The sequence below is a fragment of the Anolis sagrei genome, chromosome 6 (genome assembly GCF_037176765.1).
Source record: "Anolis sagrei isolate rAnoSag1 chromosome 6, rAnoSag1.mat, whole genome shotgun sequence".
Classification (NCBI taxonomy): Eukaryota; Metazoa; Chordata; class Lepidosauria; order Squamata; family Dactyloidae; genus Anolis; species Anolis sagrei.
This window is the reverse complement of record NC_090026.1, coordinates 74,080,561-74,097,368: the sequence shown is the minus strand read 5'-3', so window position 1 is coordinate 74,097,368 and position 16,808 is coordinate 74,080,561. Positions and strand designations below refer to the sequence as shown.

The window sequence follows — 16,808 nt, the reverse complement described above, 5'->3', positions numbered from 1 at the left end:
TTGTTGTAGGTTTTTCGGGCCATGCTCTAGAATCATTGTCTCCTGATGTTTCGCCTGCATCTGTGGCAAGCATCCCCAGAGGTTGTTACTATTCTTTGGCTGTGCTTTTCTCCTTAAGCACCTCTGCCTGTCTGTCTGCTTTAGTATTTGGTTCTTTAGTTACTTCTGGTAACTGCACCCCTATTGAATGGTCATTGAGTAAGTGAATTAGACTCCACATTGAAACAGATTGGCAAGAATAGCCAACATTGGGTTGTTGTAGGTTTTTTGGGCCATGTTCTAGAATCATTCTCTCCTGACGTTACGCCTGCATCTGTGGCAAGCATCCCCAGAGGTTGTTACTATTCTTTGGCCGGGCTTTTCTGCGTAAGCACCTCTGTCTGGTTGTCTGCCTTAGCATTTGGTTCTTTAGTTACTTCTGGTAACTGCACCCCTATTGTATGGTCATTGAGTAAGTGATTTAGCCTCTACATTGAAACAGATGGGCGAGAATGGCCAGCATTGGGTTGTTGTAGGTTTCTCAGACTGTATGGTCATGTTCTAGAATCATTCTCTCCTGATGTTTCGCCTGCATCTGTGGCAGGCATCCTCAGAAGTTGTGAACATTGCCGTGAAATGTTCTACAATGGAATTCCCTACCTCCAGCTATGGTGGAGATTTTTAAACAGAGGCTGGATGGCCGTCTGTCAGGGGCACTTTGATTGTGCTTTTCCTGCATGGCAAGAGTTTGAATTAGATGGCCACTGCGATCTCTTCCAACTCTACTAATTCTATAATTCTATGAGGAGCTGATAGAAATCTTGCCTTGTGAAGAGAGAAAAGGTATATTATCTATTTGTATGCCGGCCACATGACCTTGGAGGTGTCTACGTACAACGCCGGCTCTTTGGATTAGAAATGGAGTTGAGCACCACACCCCAGAGTTGGACACGACTGAACTTAATGTCAGGGGAAAACCTTTACCTTTACCTTATGCTTTCACATTTGGCTCTTTAGGTACTTCCAGTAGTTGCACCCCTATTGTATGGTCATTGAATCACATCAAGTGATTTAGCCTCCACATTCAAACAGATTGGCAAGAATGGCAAGCAATGCTGAGAGCTGTTCTGCAGTGGAACTCCCTGCCTAAAACTGTGGTGGAGGCTTTTAAACAGAGGCTGGGTGGCCAGCCTTCAATGGGTCTTTGATTGTGCCTTTAAACAGAAACTGAATGGCAATCTGTCATGGGTACTTTGTGCTTTTCCTGCATGACAGGGTTGGATTAGATGGCCTCTGTGGTCACTTGCAACCATGTTATTCTGTGATGCTAGAAATCTTGCCTTGTGAAGAGAGAAAGCATACTTCTGGTAATTGCACCCCTATTGTATGGTCATTGAATCACAGTAAGTGATTTAGCCTCCACATTCAAACGGATTGACAAGAATGGCAAGCATTGCTGAGAACTGTTCAGCAATGGAACTCCCTGCTTCGGACTGTGGTGGGGGCTTTTAAACAGATACTGAATTGCTATCTGTCAGGGGGACTTTGTGCATTTCCTGCATGACGGGGTTGGACTAGATGGCCTTTGTGGGCTCTTCTGACTGTTGTTTTGTGATTCTGTGATTTAGAAATCTTGCCTTGTGAAGAGGGAAAGTGTATATCAGGCATGATCAAGCTTCGGCCCTCCAGGGTTTTTGGATGTTAGGCTGTTAAGAATTGTGGGAGTTGAAGTCCAAAATACCCAGAGGGCCAAAGTTTGCCCATGCCTGGTGTATATTATTTATATGCATGCTTTCGCATTTGGTTCTTTAGGTACGTCTGGTAGCTGCACCCCTATTGTATGGTCATTGATAGTCCCAGTAAGTGATTTATTTGCTGCCACATTCAAATGGATTGGCAAAAATGGCAAGCATGGCTGAGAGCTGTTCTGGAACTGGAACTCTCTGCCTCTGACTGCATCCGTAAAGTGGACTTTTTGTGTTTTTAAAGAGAGACTGAATGGCCATCCGTAAAGGAGGCTGTGATTGTGCCTTTAGACAAAGACTGAATGGCCATCTGTCAGGAGGACTTTGACAGTGCTTTTCCTACATGAAGGGATTGGACTAGATGGTCCTTGTGGTCTCTTCCAACTCTGTTATTCTATGATTCTGTGTTTCTAGAAATCTTGCCTTGTTAAGAGAGAAAATGTATATTATCTGGGTTGCTGTGGGTTTTTTGGGCTGCATGGACATGTTCCAGTTGTATTCTCTCCTGGGGTTTTGCTGGCATCTATGACAGGCATCATCAGAGGTTTGTTCAGAGGTCTGTGGGAATGAGGCAAGCAGGGTGTGTATGTATATATGGGTGTGAATTATATTATCTATTTGTATGCTTTTGCATTTGGTTCTTTTGGGACTTCAGGCAACTGTGCCGCATTGTGTTATAATTGACATTCACAGCAGAGGAGTATAGCCTTCACGTTGAAACCAATAACTAGAATGGTTAGCCATTGCTGAGGTAGTCCTTGGACAGATAAGCATCTGCCATGCCTTGTTCAAATGGAAAGCATCTTTTTCAATATGAAGACACTTTACAAAGAAATGGCATGGCATTCTCATAGTTAAACTGTCCACTCAGGACCCTTCCACGCAGTTGTATCAAATCCACATTAAACTGGATTATATGACAGTGTGGACTGATAAATCAGTACAAAGCAGATATTGTGGATTATCTGCCTTGATATATGGCTGCATGGAAGAGCTCTCAGTTGGCAGGGATGGAGTTTTAGTTGGAATTGATGACTGAAGGCTCTCTTTAAAGTTTAAGAGTGAAAGAAAGAGGGGCGAAGGGACACTTTTCATGTGTCTAATGAAATTGCCTGTGGTCAAACTGTCCATGTGCAGCAATGGTGTTTTAGTTGGAATGGATCATTGAAGCCTCTCTCTAAAGTTTAAGAAGGACACAATCAGAAGTGTGGTCACTTTAGGAGTCCTTTGCCATGATTTTGATGATTTTTGAGACCACCCGTGTTTTTAGATGGTATGCAAAGAAATGGGGAAATTCAGCCTGAATCTTGCTTTGTATTGACAGGTGCCTGATAAAACATCTCATAGTGTTTTCACAGTGCTGTTTTGATTTGGCAAGAGGGAGGGCATTTGGATTAGCATCCTTATGATGTCATGGAGGCAGACGCCTAGAGAGAGAAAACTTGCTGTTTGTCATTTGAGTCTCAAATCAGCAGTCAGCTGTCTGCTGCATTGGCTGCTTGCGCTTAACTCCATTGCGATCTTGTTCTGTGTCCTCTTGGAGAACCTGTTATGCTTCGGATGCTTTGTTTTGAGGAACAAGCGAAGCATGATTTCATTCTGACATTTCTTCTCATGCAACTAGGTTCATGCGGAAAACTTTTGGGGAAAGTACGATTTCATTCAGCTCTAAAACAGCTAGCTACATTTCACGGCGTGCTTTGATTGTTAACTCCTGCTGTGTTTAAATCCATCCATGTTGCTGCTGTCCATTTTACCATTGTGACCATTTGAAACAGCATGTATGTGGTGCAATGTATTTTAAAAAATAAACCCTTTAAAATGACAAGGCTTAAGTGTAAGAGTGATACCATTGCTGTTGTGTTTTTGTTTATTTGGTTAAGCTGGCTTTGCAATCTCTCATCACTCACAATTTTGACTGCACACTGATTTTTTTAAAAAAGCATTTTCACTATGGACTGAGGTGAGCTGGTATGCATAATTAGGCTTGCTAATTACTAATCCTACTTTGACTTGGCTCTCAGTTTTCATCTGAGTCTGGGTTCCTTGAGAACTGTAGCATTGGCGTTGTTAGAGCATGCTCCACTTGGGAGTTCGGGTGTGTTCTCTTTGTAATGCTACTTAATGAAGAAGCATCTCACTCTGCCATAAAGGAACATGATGGAAGAGGAGAGCAATGATTGGCTGTTGCTACTGAGGGTAGAAAAAAGGGGGGGAAAAAGCAAAGGTAAAAGCTATCTGTGGAGTGAAGCACTTCGTTGTTAAACATCCATGTATATTACACAAGATAATATCAAGATAACATCTTTTTAGTAAATGTTTGCAAAGAATGGTGACAGTGAGAATGAAATGAAAGATATTTTGAATTTGGGAGGAAATGGAAAGTATAATTGAACGATTGGATAATTATAGAGATCCTGATTTGTTGGTTTTTATGCAAACAAGTATGCAGCTATTAACAATGATTTTTATTCCTCCAGATTTTGCTAACCAAGAAAATATTCTGAAATAGCGTTGTCTTTAAAAAGACATAAGATTTTATCTATTCTTTGTATGTGAATTGTGTGCTTTTTAAAAAAAGTTGATAAAAGATGCCTGAGGGTTGTGTTTTCACATTTGCCTGAGTTTAATTTAACAAGTTTCTTCAGTATATGCCTCTTCATAATTACTTGTTATATTTGAAGAAAATTAGAAAGTGAAAATCTCTTGTGATAATTATCAGTAAATAAAATGCCATAAATTTAAAGTTGCAAATCATTATGTTTGAGTGTTCTAGCTTTTTATACATTCAAAATATTCATAGAAGGGTATCTACTTTCCACTGCACAAATCAGGTAATCCATGTTGAAATATTTTATATATTTTTATCTTGCTTCGTTATATAAAACATTGTATGTATTCTATATAATGCTGAATATCTCAGTAGTGTAAACCATTTCCTATGTATATTTTTTTTATTTCTGCCTTGCTAGTTGTTGTTGTTGTGATATTTATATGCCACTTTTTCATTCTTACAAAATGAGACTCGGAATTACTAAATTTGACCTAAGGGAATTAGGAAAGGTTAAATAAGGATTCCCTCTAAGCGGTGTTGCCAGATCCCATGGATTCTTATCTGAAAGTGTCAGATTGCCTTACTCTCAGGAGTGTTTACATAGAAATCTTGCAATAAGAATAAGTGTTCATATTACAGGCTAGAACTGAATTTTGGGTATAAATATATATGATCAGGAAAAATAAAAAAAAGGATGGGATTACATTTGGAGCTGATATATTCTGAGATTTGTCTGTTTAATTCTATAGTAACCATTGGGACGAATAATAATTGTTTGCCCCAGATAAATGGGTAGTGATTGACATGTCTTCAGAGCAAGCAAACATCACTAGCCTTTGCTTAGGCATAAGAAGTATCCATTTTCATTGAACTGATAGTTTTGCATTGTACCTACTATAAACTGTGTATAGATTAAATATCAAGATTTCTAATTTTTCAAACATGGTTGTTAAGGTAAAAAGCTTGCCTTCCCTTTCTCTTCCACAACGGACAAATATGTTTTATATAAAAAGAAAGAGCTATGTTCCTGAAGTTAACTGAAAATCAGTGTTTTTCATAAAATACCAAAAAAAAAAAAAAAAAAGGAAAGAAGAACTGTCAGATTTTCAAAATATTACCTGGATAATCAGATTATGGGTAATAGATTGTGGGCATCAAAGTCTCCTTTCCAGAAAATTCCATCATGATTGGGAGCTATAGATTTCTGACACAGTCCTCCTACTACTTGGTCAGGCTTTTTCTTATATGTGTGGTATGCACATAATAAAAGCATTAAGGATGAAGAAGTCCAACCAGGGATCAAAAAATAAAAAGGGAAGTTGTTTTTTAAAAAAATAAAAAAAATTAAATGGAGTGTTGTCAGTTTTTCACTTTGGATCTAGAACTTAACTTCCTGTGATTAAGGTAAGCCAGTCAAATGACATTGATTTCCCTGGAGTATAAGTAGAGATACACCGTCACAACATGATCTGATATTTCAGTAATGCTTGCAAGGAATGGGATGGGGACACGGAAACTAGACAATACAGTTGCTAAATGGTGAAAATAAGTTTTGGATACGGGTTTAAAGTGGAATATAGGTTCCGAGAAAAAAAATGTTGTTTTTTAACTAGCTGCCATATTAAATTCATGTGGCACAAAAGTGAAGGATCCACACTAAATGTGGTTTGCCCAAAATTGTCAGATCAAGATCTTCAAGTCTAGCTTAAGTTTTAAGTAGTACCCAGCCAAATCCCAAATGATGAATGTGTTCTGTTGTGTTCTTCTAGCATAAAGTGTGTCAAGGTATTCTGTCAATAATGAAGAATAGAAGTTCTGTTTAATTGCCATGTCTTATGTACACACTATTAGCTTAAGTAACTATAAGATCTCATGGGCATTGGAATAAACTATCCTACAGTGAGGTCACTTTGTCAACAGTAGGATATATAGGCATCCAATAATGAATCTATGGAGAGTATATGTATATTTTAGTGGGTAAACACACAGCATTAAATATGAAAACATAAAATATAATACAGCACATGCATGCACATGAATGCTGAGACCAATATTCCTATAGTGCACACATCTGATGGTAAATTACTATCACTAACAGCTCTGTTCCCTGTCTGATTGCTTCTATTTATAATTAGTTGCAGGTTTGCTCTCTACATTTGCATTGGATTCAGTGCAAGAAATAATGAAATTACAATAAAGATAGTGTGTATAGAAAGGGCTGGCAAGAGCTAGCATTGCGTAATTGTTTGAACATTGGACTACAACTCTGGGGGAAAGGATTTGAATGTCCTCTTGACCATTAAAACCTTGGGTGGCTTTGGGCAGCTCACATATTCTTAGCCTCAGAAAAACCTGGGATAGATTCATCTTAGAGTTGCAATAAGTCAGAAATGACCTGAAGGCACAGAACAATGTTCTAAAAACATAAAGTGCTTTAGAAGGAAAACATTTCAAGATAAAATTTGTGTGTGTATGTTTTGAGGTTGGTAGTGTTAACATTTTAAAATATGTGATTATTAAAAATGTTGCTATACTAGAAAAATATATTATTTTTAAGAAAAAAAAAGAATTCCTTTATAAGTACGAAGTCACCGTGCTATAAATATTAAAAAAGCATGCTATTTCTTAATTGGATATATCTCATGTGAGCCATTTAAAATTCCATGGCAGCAATAGTTCACATTACATCATTATTTGCTGAATAACTAGGTACAAAATGGTAATTTCAACAGAACTCATTATATCAGCCATATTTGCATATTTGTAGAAAACAATTTTGTATTTTCCATATACTTAGAGTGCAGCTAAACTAATTACTGGTAATTACTGGTAATTAAGGATCAGTTTGCTCAAGTTTTAAGGACTGAAACCTAAGTTAAGGATCATAAAAAAGGTGACAATGATTTGCTGTGTAGTTGATGGATAGCTTGTGGGGATACATCAAGGTCAGTCAATAGGTTACAAGCACTTAAATGTATTTAAGCCCCTTCCAATGACATTTGAGTTGTTTGGACCAAACATAGCTTCTTAAACTATGAATTCATATATCAAACAAATTTATTGTTTAAGATATGAAGTCATAGTTTGAAAAAAAAACCCAAAATCAAATTGTGGGTAAAACAGATTGATCAAAATTGAGACACACTATTTTGGACTGCTGGACTCAGACTTCTTCTATTGGTATAATCTTGCATTCAGCCAAAATGTTTATGAGCAAGTGGATTGATAGTGGTGATAATGGTTTTCAGGTATTTATTACTTTACACCTATGAATTGCTTTAGATATAAATGATAGCATTTTAAATTTGTGTTTGATCATTTTACGTCATATGTAATGCAGGTAGATCGATCTTGTGTGCATTTATATATTTTGGATAGCATGTGCTTTACATATGAATTCTCTGTGGATTAAAAATATTTAATTGTTGAATCTATGCTTTTTTAATTAAGTAGTTGCTCTTCAGGTATGTTTGTCCTCATCAGTATAAATGAATTTAACAGTAGTCAGAATATTACTGGTTGAATCCACAAAAGGTTTATGCTAAGTCATAACTGACTAGTCTCAATGATTTAAGATCAATCTAAATCAGTCTAGATCAAGCCCAGAGCTTACAGTGCATACTTGCGAAAATACAATGTAGCAAAGTATCTTGTTAGAATTAGGATGTTCAGACCTTGAGCAAGATAAAAGACTGACATTATCTTTTTAGATGAATATACCTGGTTATGCAAAGAGCTAAATTTGTGAGATAATAAAATAATGTTTCTATAAACCCTGCAACGCTAAAGTCCTCCAACATCAACCAGTGTTCAAGACCTTTGTATGCTGAGACCAAATATATGGAGAAGACTTTATAGCCATAGTTGGCAAACCAGGGTTGTAGAGCTTGCATTTCTGGAGCCTTGCCTTACCAGTTCCTAATAGTAGAAGCTCTGCATTTGTGTTTATCCAGTTTACTCTGTGTGCGGAGACCTCTAATGCTGCCAGGTGCATAAGGATATTTGATGGTGAGGCTTTCAGGTAGACCCATGTCACTTCTAATGTACCTTAAGCTCTATCTCAGCACAGCCCCTCACAATCTGGTTTGCTTTTTAAAAAGAGAGAGCTTTGCCTTGTTGCTTGTTGATACTTTTTGAAATTAGTTTGCTGGCTATAAATCATCTACAGGTACATTATAGCAATCTCATAAATATTACATCTGCATCAGTATATAGCTTTTGGTCTGTTACTCTGCCATTTCAAAAAACTATGTGTCGTATAGGAGCCTAATGAGCAAACTGAAATGGTCATTTGGGAAGATGTCCAAAACACAAAAAATCTGCTTAAGATTGTTTTACTGAGTTATATAGCTCTTGACTTGCTTTACTTAACAACAAAAAGCAGATACATAATTGCTTTCTGTCTTTTATTTACAAGACATCCAACAGGCAAAAACATTTGCATTTACTAAGTACATGTGTCCAACGTTCACTTCTTAGTCAAGTGATTGTTTCTATTTAAGCGAATATTGCTAACTTTGATGCCTGCTTATTTATGAAAATAAAAGTAGGAGCCCCCGGTGGCGCAGTGGGTTAAACTCTTGTGCTGGCAGGACTGAAGACCAACTGGTCAAAGGTTCGAATCCAGGGAGAGCATGGATGAGCTCCCTCTGTCAGCTCCAGCTCCTCATGTGGGGACATGAGAGAAGCCTCCCACAAGGATGTTAAAACATCACAACATCCAGGTGTCCCCTGAGCAACATCCTTGCAGATGGCCAATTCTCTCATACCAGAAGAGACTTGCAGTTTCTCAAGTCACTACTGACATGAAAAAAAATATGAAAAAAAGTTTATTCTATGGATCTACAGAATGTCATCACTTTTCAGAAGATTTTGTAGAAACAAAGTAAACTGATGTTTACGAAACCATCTACTCAATTTTGTTTATACTAACTAGCAGGCAGCTCTCTCTCTGAATTTGTCAGAATTCTCCAGATATGATGGGATTTGAGTCTGGTTTTTGGTATGTGGAAGAAACACACACTGCCAGGAACTGCAATTCATTCCGTCTTGGAAAGACCAACCATGCAGTTTGGGTATCCAATGTGTTTTGTCCCATTTTGGATTGTAACAATTTATCTTCATTTTACTTTCTTCTTTTCTGGAGTTCACAGTTCTAAGTGCTGTTAACACCAGGCTGGGATAGTAAAGAGCAAGGTTCCCACTATCTAGTGAGCCGTTCTTGATGCCTGACTCAGTAGTTGAAACAGCACAGGCTAGGTTCCTTCTACATACGATTAATTCTTTGGAACCCTTCTACATGTATTAGCCTCCTTCAAGGCATTATGTGTCCTGTGTCTATAACTGCTTTGTGTAATTTTCCTTTGATGCCCTAAAGCGAATCTCTGGGTATTTGAGGGCTTTCTTGTGTAAAGATTATTTTTAATATTTTTTGATAACCCAATTGCCAGCTGAAAACAATACAAATTGAAACATGAGGCTTTATTTAAACTCTGTCTTTAACAAACTTTCTATATTACATTAAAAGGCCCAAAAATGTGATGGAAAAATGAGATGATTGTTTATTTGCAATTTTTCTACCAACAAGCAGTATGGTATCTATTTTCCCCCTTACAAGTGACTGAGATTATATTCTGTTTATATGTATACACATGTATACACATAAAAATCTGAAAAGTCATGGAAATAGCTGAAATATTGAAATGCAATATTTTAATACAAAGTACACACAGAGAGACTTATACTGCATGTGTCTAGTTCCAGCTAGCTGTTATCTGTTTAACATATTGTATATTGCTGCATTTCATTTTAAAATGAATCAGAACATTAATTATATGTGTATTTTCTATTTTATTTTGTTCTGATCTTTTCTAGATGAATGGATGGGAGATTGACTTATAAATCCTTTTTTAAAAAATGGTGCTGAAGGTACATTTTTTCAGGGGTTTTGACAGTTAGTGATGATAATCTACTGCAGAACCTTTCATAATGAGCAGAACCTTTCATAATGTATTTTATATTGAGACATTCTATTGCATCAAGGCTGATAATATACTTTGTCTGGCAATGTCTCTCCAGGGTTTCATGGGGAAATCTTTATGAGTCATATTGAGAGATGTCTTGAGATCCCTAGTGATCTCCCATGAAAATATTAACAAGTTTGGACCTTGCTGACTTTTTGAAATTGATTGAGATAAGTTGTGTATTTGGGATGGCATTTAGTGATTGTTTGTGTATCGTTTGATAACAGAAGAAGAAACTTGCATGCGACTATACCAACTAGCTCCATGGACAGACATTCCCTATATATTACAAAACCCTCTAAAGCTATCAGATCTTATCTGATCTTGGTAGCTAAATAGCAGCATCTCTGCTGAGCAATTGAATGAGATATGAGGGGGGAAAATCAGAGGAAGGAAGTGGCAAAACCACTTTTGGGGTAGCAATTATCAAAGAAAGTGCTATGGAACTCATGAAGTTGCCATAACTCAACATGCAACTTGAGAACAAGCACAAATAGGCATACACTAAATATTTTTCCCCAAGAAGTGGATTTTTCAAGGTAAAGAACATCAATAAAACATACTATATCTCTAGATAAGTGTTTACAGGTAATAATAATAACAATAACATAATAAAAAATAAAAAATAAAAATGGCTAAGGACATAAATAAAATGCAGGGTGCTCAAATATAATTTTGTATGTTTTGCTGAATCATTGAAAAATAACAGCATATTATTCTTGATTATTTCTTCAAAGAGAATTCTAAAATGATATTGTTGTGACTGCTGAAAATGCTATATGTCAACTATACTGTGAATTCACTCCTAGGACTTGAAATACCTGTAACAGAAAATCTTAATTTTTGGGAAAGGTGGAAGTAGCCATTTCCTAAAGCAACTCAAGTCTTGATCTCATATGTTAACACAACATCTTGAAATGAACTGGGAAGCATCTGAAATGCAGTGCCTTTCAACTGGCTCACTTTGCAGATTAAACAGATCCATGTTGATCTGGGAATCAACATTGAGCGATGAAGTGAAATGCTATCTGTGAAAATATGCAGAAGCACATGCTCCATTCATAGAGGCAGATGTTTTGAGTATAAACAGTTATTTCTGGCTAGTGTGCAGATAATACACAATAGCCATATTGATGGTAAAGTAGTAGCCACTGAAGCAATGAATATTATCCTGAGTCCACGCACACTTGATTTTGTACAAATGGGTAAAAAATCCAAAAATGGAGGGTTTCATATTAAATCTGAACCTGGATTGTGAAACTAATCCACATGAAAAGCTAATCCACATGAAAATTTCACAGAATAATAGAGTTTAAAGAGAGCACATGGGCCATCCAGTCCAACCATTTGCCATGCAGTAAAAACGCAGTCAAAGTACCCCCAACAGATGGCCATCCAGCCTCTGTTTAAAAGACTTCAAGGAAGGAGTTTCTACCACACTCCAAGATAGAGTTTTCCACTGTTGGACAGCTCTTATGGTCAGGGGGTTCTTCCTAATTTTCAGGTGAAATCTACTTTCCTGTAATTTGCTCAAAGTCCTAGTTTCCAGGACAGCGTAAAACAAGTTTGCTCCCTCTTCTTTATGACATCCCCTCAGATATTTAAACATGATGATCATGTCTCCTCTCAACCTTCTCTTCTGTAGGCTAAACATACCCAGCTCTTTAAGCCACTCCTCATGGGGCATGGTCTCCAGACCTTTTATAATTTTAATTGCCTTTCTCTGAACATTTTCCAGCTTGTTAAAACTGCTTCAGTATTACACCGATGCAGCCCAGGATCATCCCTGAGCCTGGCTGGACTGTGGGTGCATCATGACGTCATATTTCCTCGTCATATTGCTGGGTACTTTAGTGTTGCCTCAGTAGAAGTGATGCTGGCAGTAAGCTTATGCCAGGGAACTGCTTATGGTTGGCAATACAGCAGTGAGTGCATCGGATGTGTGGACTGATCCAGCTGTCCACACCACCAAAATTCTGGGATCACTCTGGAGCTTCCTGAAAGCTCTGGAGTAAATCCCATCCTCCCTTGGGCCACATTAATGGCTGGTTGCAGTACTCGTGCTGTGATTTCATCTTAGTTTCGTTTGGACTCCCTGCAATAGCTGAGTGATGACATTCTGTTATCTATGGTACTCTCAAAAGCCCTAGCCAGCATAGCAAGAGCTGAGAAAATTCCTACCCCTGATTTATCCCATGATTTTGGATTCTTAAGCAAGCTAGGTTTCATATAGAATTTGCCAGTGTAGGTTTATTGGTAGTTCACTGTTGTGATTAGTTTGCATGCAATTAATTCCTGGTTCAGGCCTAAATGAAAATGAATCCCTTATTTTCTTTTCCAGTTGAATAAAGGGTTTGCTGAAGCGGGCATGAATGAGTTGCTTACTTGCGCTATGAGAGTTACTGACTGACCATTGTTTGTAATCAATTTAATAGACTTATTCAGGATGAGTGCATTTCTAAAGCACTTTTTGCTAAACAAAAGGGTTGGGTGTTTGATTGCTGTATATAGCTTTGCTATGGTTGTTCGTTATACAAAACTCAAAGAAAATGCTAGAATGTAATGCTTTTTGCAATTTAATATTATCTCTAAGAGAAGGACATTAACATTTGTTGAGCATCGTATCTCATTATATTACAAAAGTGGTGTACATAGTGACAGGGAAGAGAAAGAAATTTACAGAAGATGACAAAGGATATACTGTATGTTCTGTTGTAACTTGTTTACGGGATCATTGGTTTACTGCAGCAACAGTCTTCATTGGGGACTGCTCCTTAAGTGAAATGGGACTGTCACCTGTTCTTCAGGGAGCTTGGTTGAAGGAGAGGGTGAGCTCATGTAAACAATATGTCATTCATTCATTCATTTGCATAATTCTGCATTTTTATTTTCCATTCCAGTTTATAATGTAATTGAGTTAGAAGCTAGTAGTGCCATTCGCTCCATACTTTCCATCTTTTGTATGGCTGCAATTTAAGCAATGTTGTGCTTCTCATTTGCATGATTAGTAGCACTGCTAGGGTAAATGATGAATTTTGATTGATCTGCTAAATTAAAAAGTAACTATTCCACACATAGACATTGTATAAACTAAATCTAACATGTTCAAATCCACTTGCTAGTTGTAATTAGAGGAGACATATTGAACCAATAGGAATTGATGAACCATTCAGCAATTGAGGGTGAATCTACATTGGTTGTTAATCTTCAGCCAGTCTTCACTTCATGCCCCTGTTACTGCCCCCAGCCAGCCACAGAGTTCTGTAGGTGGGTGAACAGGGGTGTTAGGCAAGTGGGGAAGGGGGTGAGCAGAGGGATGGGTGAGCGGGCGGGTGGTGGGTAAGGGCACACATGCTAAGAGAGGGCGCTACGTGTCATATGTTTGCCACCACCGCTCTAGGGGGTAAGTATTTGTTAAACTTCCAGTTGAACTGTTTACTCATTTTCTACCCACAAATGCTTCAGTGCCAGCACTATCCTCACAAGTGCTCTGCATTTTGGTTTAAGCTTTCTGCTCTGCATCAAATATCCAGTGATCAGCTCCAGCAGATGTTATGGCTTATTCCAGAATTTCCAGTGTATTTTTAAACATTCCATTTCTGTCTGGATGTGTGTTGCAGTGCACATTGGCAATATATAGATTTTGTAGACAACATAATATGGCTGCAAACTGGATTTTAGTCTCTGTGTAAAAGGTTAAACTGAAGGTTAAACTGAAGCAGGATTTTCTAAATTAAATTAAAATATGAGCTCACATCTCCAACACCTTACTTGGCAGCTTGGAATTAGATGGCTCCAATACTACAGACAGTGCCCTGAATCTAGTTGTAGTCCCAACTGGAGTAGATGCATTGATTCAATTGGATTTACTTATGTGCTCATATCCTACTGATGCAACAGTTCTACTTAAGTTGTGAGAAGCATAGCTTTAGGCCAGTGCATATGCAAAAACCAATATATCAGAGAAGAGAATGGGGGTTGGCATATACTTTATACAGCTTTATCAAGGCTCTCCAGGAATACTGAACTAATAACAAAGCACACATACATGCACATAAAGTAAGATCATCTTTTCCTTCTTTTTTTGGAAAACACCAAATTGTAAAGTCTTATCTTTTACAGAAATCTTACTTCTGACTTATTATTAATTTTTATTACTTATTCACCTCAGTCTTGAGAGGCTTTATCCCCCCCCCCCCATCCAGAAAAAGAATTGAGAATTCTATACAGTGATGCCAATAATTAGTTACTGGCAGTTCCATATATATGGCACCAAATCCACTTACATCTATTTGTCTGAATTCCAGCATTCACCATTTTATTATAATTGGCTACCTAAGACTTCAAATGTCATCCAATTCCAGCTAAGAAGAAAAAAAGATATAGTCATTTGTTGATTTTCAATTATAATCCATAGGAGGCTGAAGAAGCAGTTTTTTCAATAGAGATTTAGACGCCATTGGAATCAAACAGCCTCCAAATTATTCTGAGGGAATTGAGGCTATTTCCTGAATAGCTGACCTGGGGTTCAAACTTCATCTTTCTAGACCTGGCAATGATTCTGGAGTGTAGACTTTACAAATATGTGAATATTTAAAAGCTAGGGAAAAAGTGCATCAGAGCAGTGATAAGATGAATATAATGTGTAGAAACAGAATGCTGGAGAAATGCCATATACATGAATAGATGACAATTCACACCAACATGGAGGACTAGCGAAGGTGAAGCAAGGGTACAGTGCACTTTGATACAGGACCACCTGTATACTGTTGTTGGCATACTTTCTAGCTCAAGTAAGCTTCTGGAGTCTGCACTAGGCTTGTGCGTAGATTTGTTTTAGCCATTTTCCTTTCGCCAATCTTCGCTTCTTCGGCTTGGTCAGATGGCCGTAATGATCCAATCAAGCAAATAGAGCTGTGGGGACAGACACCAGGGACTGCTGAAGCAGTCATATAACTCAATCCCCACAGGGCCCATACCCCATTAGACCCGGATCTTTCAGGAAGACCTGGGTCTAATAGGATACCTGTTTTCCTGCTTTGTCCTGAATTAATTCGCTTTTACCTGAGGCTTCATTTGGACACCTCAGGTAAAAGTCTGACATGGCCTGCATTTTGGGCCCTGTCTGAAAGGGCCAACTATCTGGTGAGTCCTATGGTATTTTTTTTCCTTAAGTTTAGTAATCACTGTAGTCATGTATAATCTAGAACAGGGATCCTCAAACTAAGGCCCGAGGGCCAGATACGGCCCTCCAAGGTCATTTATCCGGCCCCTTGCTCAGGGTCAACCTAAGTCTGAAACAACTTGAAAGCACACAACAATAACAACGCTATCTCATCAGCCAAAAGCAAGCCCACACTTCCCATTGTAATACTAATACGTTTATATTTGCTAAAATTGTTCTTCATTTTAATTATTGTATTGTTTTTAAGTCTTTTTTGCTCTACAAATAAGATATGTGCAGTGTGCATAGGAATTCATTCATTCTTTTTTCAAATTATAATCCGGCCATCCAACAGTTTGAGGGACTGTGACCTGGCCGTCTGTTTAAAAAGTTTGAGGACCCCTGATCTAGAAGATCTATATAATTTCAGGCTGCAATACAAAAAAGATAAAACCCGATCTTGGTTTCTTATTCCTCACCTCTGAAGAACAATGTAGCAATTGTACAGGCTGGGTCAAGTCACAAAAGGGATTCAATATTTAATCACTCCTTTATTATTCTGTTTTTAATTTGCAATGCTATAGCATCATGTTAAGTATTATTAAATCATCAGTCAATATTTCTGACTTTTGACCTCTCCTGTATGGGAAGATGAGATGGCTCAAGTACCAGTGCTCCAAATATAAGGCCCTGGTTTCAGTTTTCACCTGCCTCACATATCCTTCCTTTGTATTTAAAAAGAGACCATTTCCTCTTGCATTGCCCTATATCTCCTAATACACAAATATTTTCTCTCAGGCCCCATCTACACTGCCACATAGTATAGTTTCATAATGCAGTTTAATATGGCAGTGTAGATGGGGCCTCAGATACTTTAGATTATGAGTACATTTTCAATCACTACAGTTTTAGACCCTATTAATCCACATTATAAATTAAATGTTAGCCTCTCTTTTCAATTTGCCCTTGTTAAAGGGCGAATTGAAAAGAAGTCAGTCGTGATGTAGCTCTCCTTCCTGACTATTAAATCTTTTGTCAATATGAATTATAATTAGCCATAGCTGATTTTGTGGAATCTTGCTTTATCATTTTACAAGACCTCACCTTTTACTCAGAATAAACTGAGAAAGAAACAGAACACCAGATGTCCTCTGTATGCTGTTCCTTACCATACTGATGAGGACTAGTCTCATTTTGTTAAGGAAACAAAGGTGTCACATCAGAACCATTCAGAAGTAAACATATTGGCTTATGATGTTTTATTCAGAAATTGTAAGGTGTGCAATATGGCCTTTCTTCTCTAATTCATTTTTACATTAAAATGCAGAGCAGTCAACTAATAA

At 37.7% G+C, this 16,808-nt stretch overlaps 1 protein-coding gene across 7 annotated transcripts in view; it reads left to right on the top strand.

The window, feature by feature from the left end:
• The window catches only part of ARPP21 (cAMP regulated phosphoprotein 21), a 273,304-nt gene that overhangs the window by 117,958 nt on the left and 138,538 nt on the right, over positions 1–16,808 (top strand). The window contains exon 1 of one of the 7 annotated variants that reach the window (XM_060781682.2): positions 3,157–3,374. The exons of the other annotated variants lie outside the window; for them this stretch is intronic. The gene's annotated coding sequence lies outside the window, so the exon portion shown is untranslated. Of the gene's footprint in view, positions 1–3,156; positions 3,375–16,808 lie in introns of those variants that run through there. 7 annotated transcript variants of the gene reach the window in all.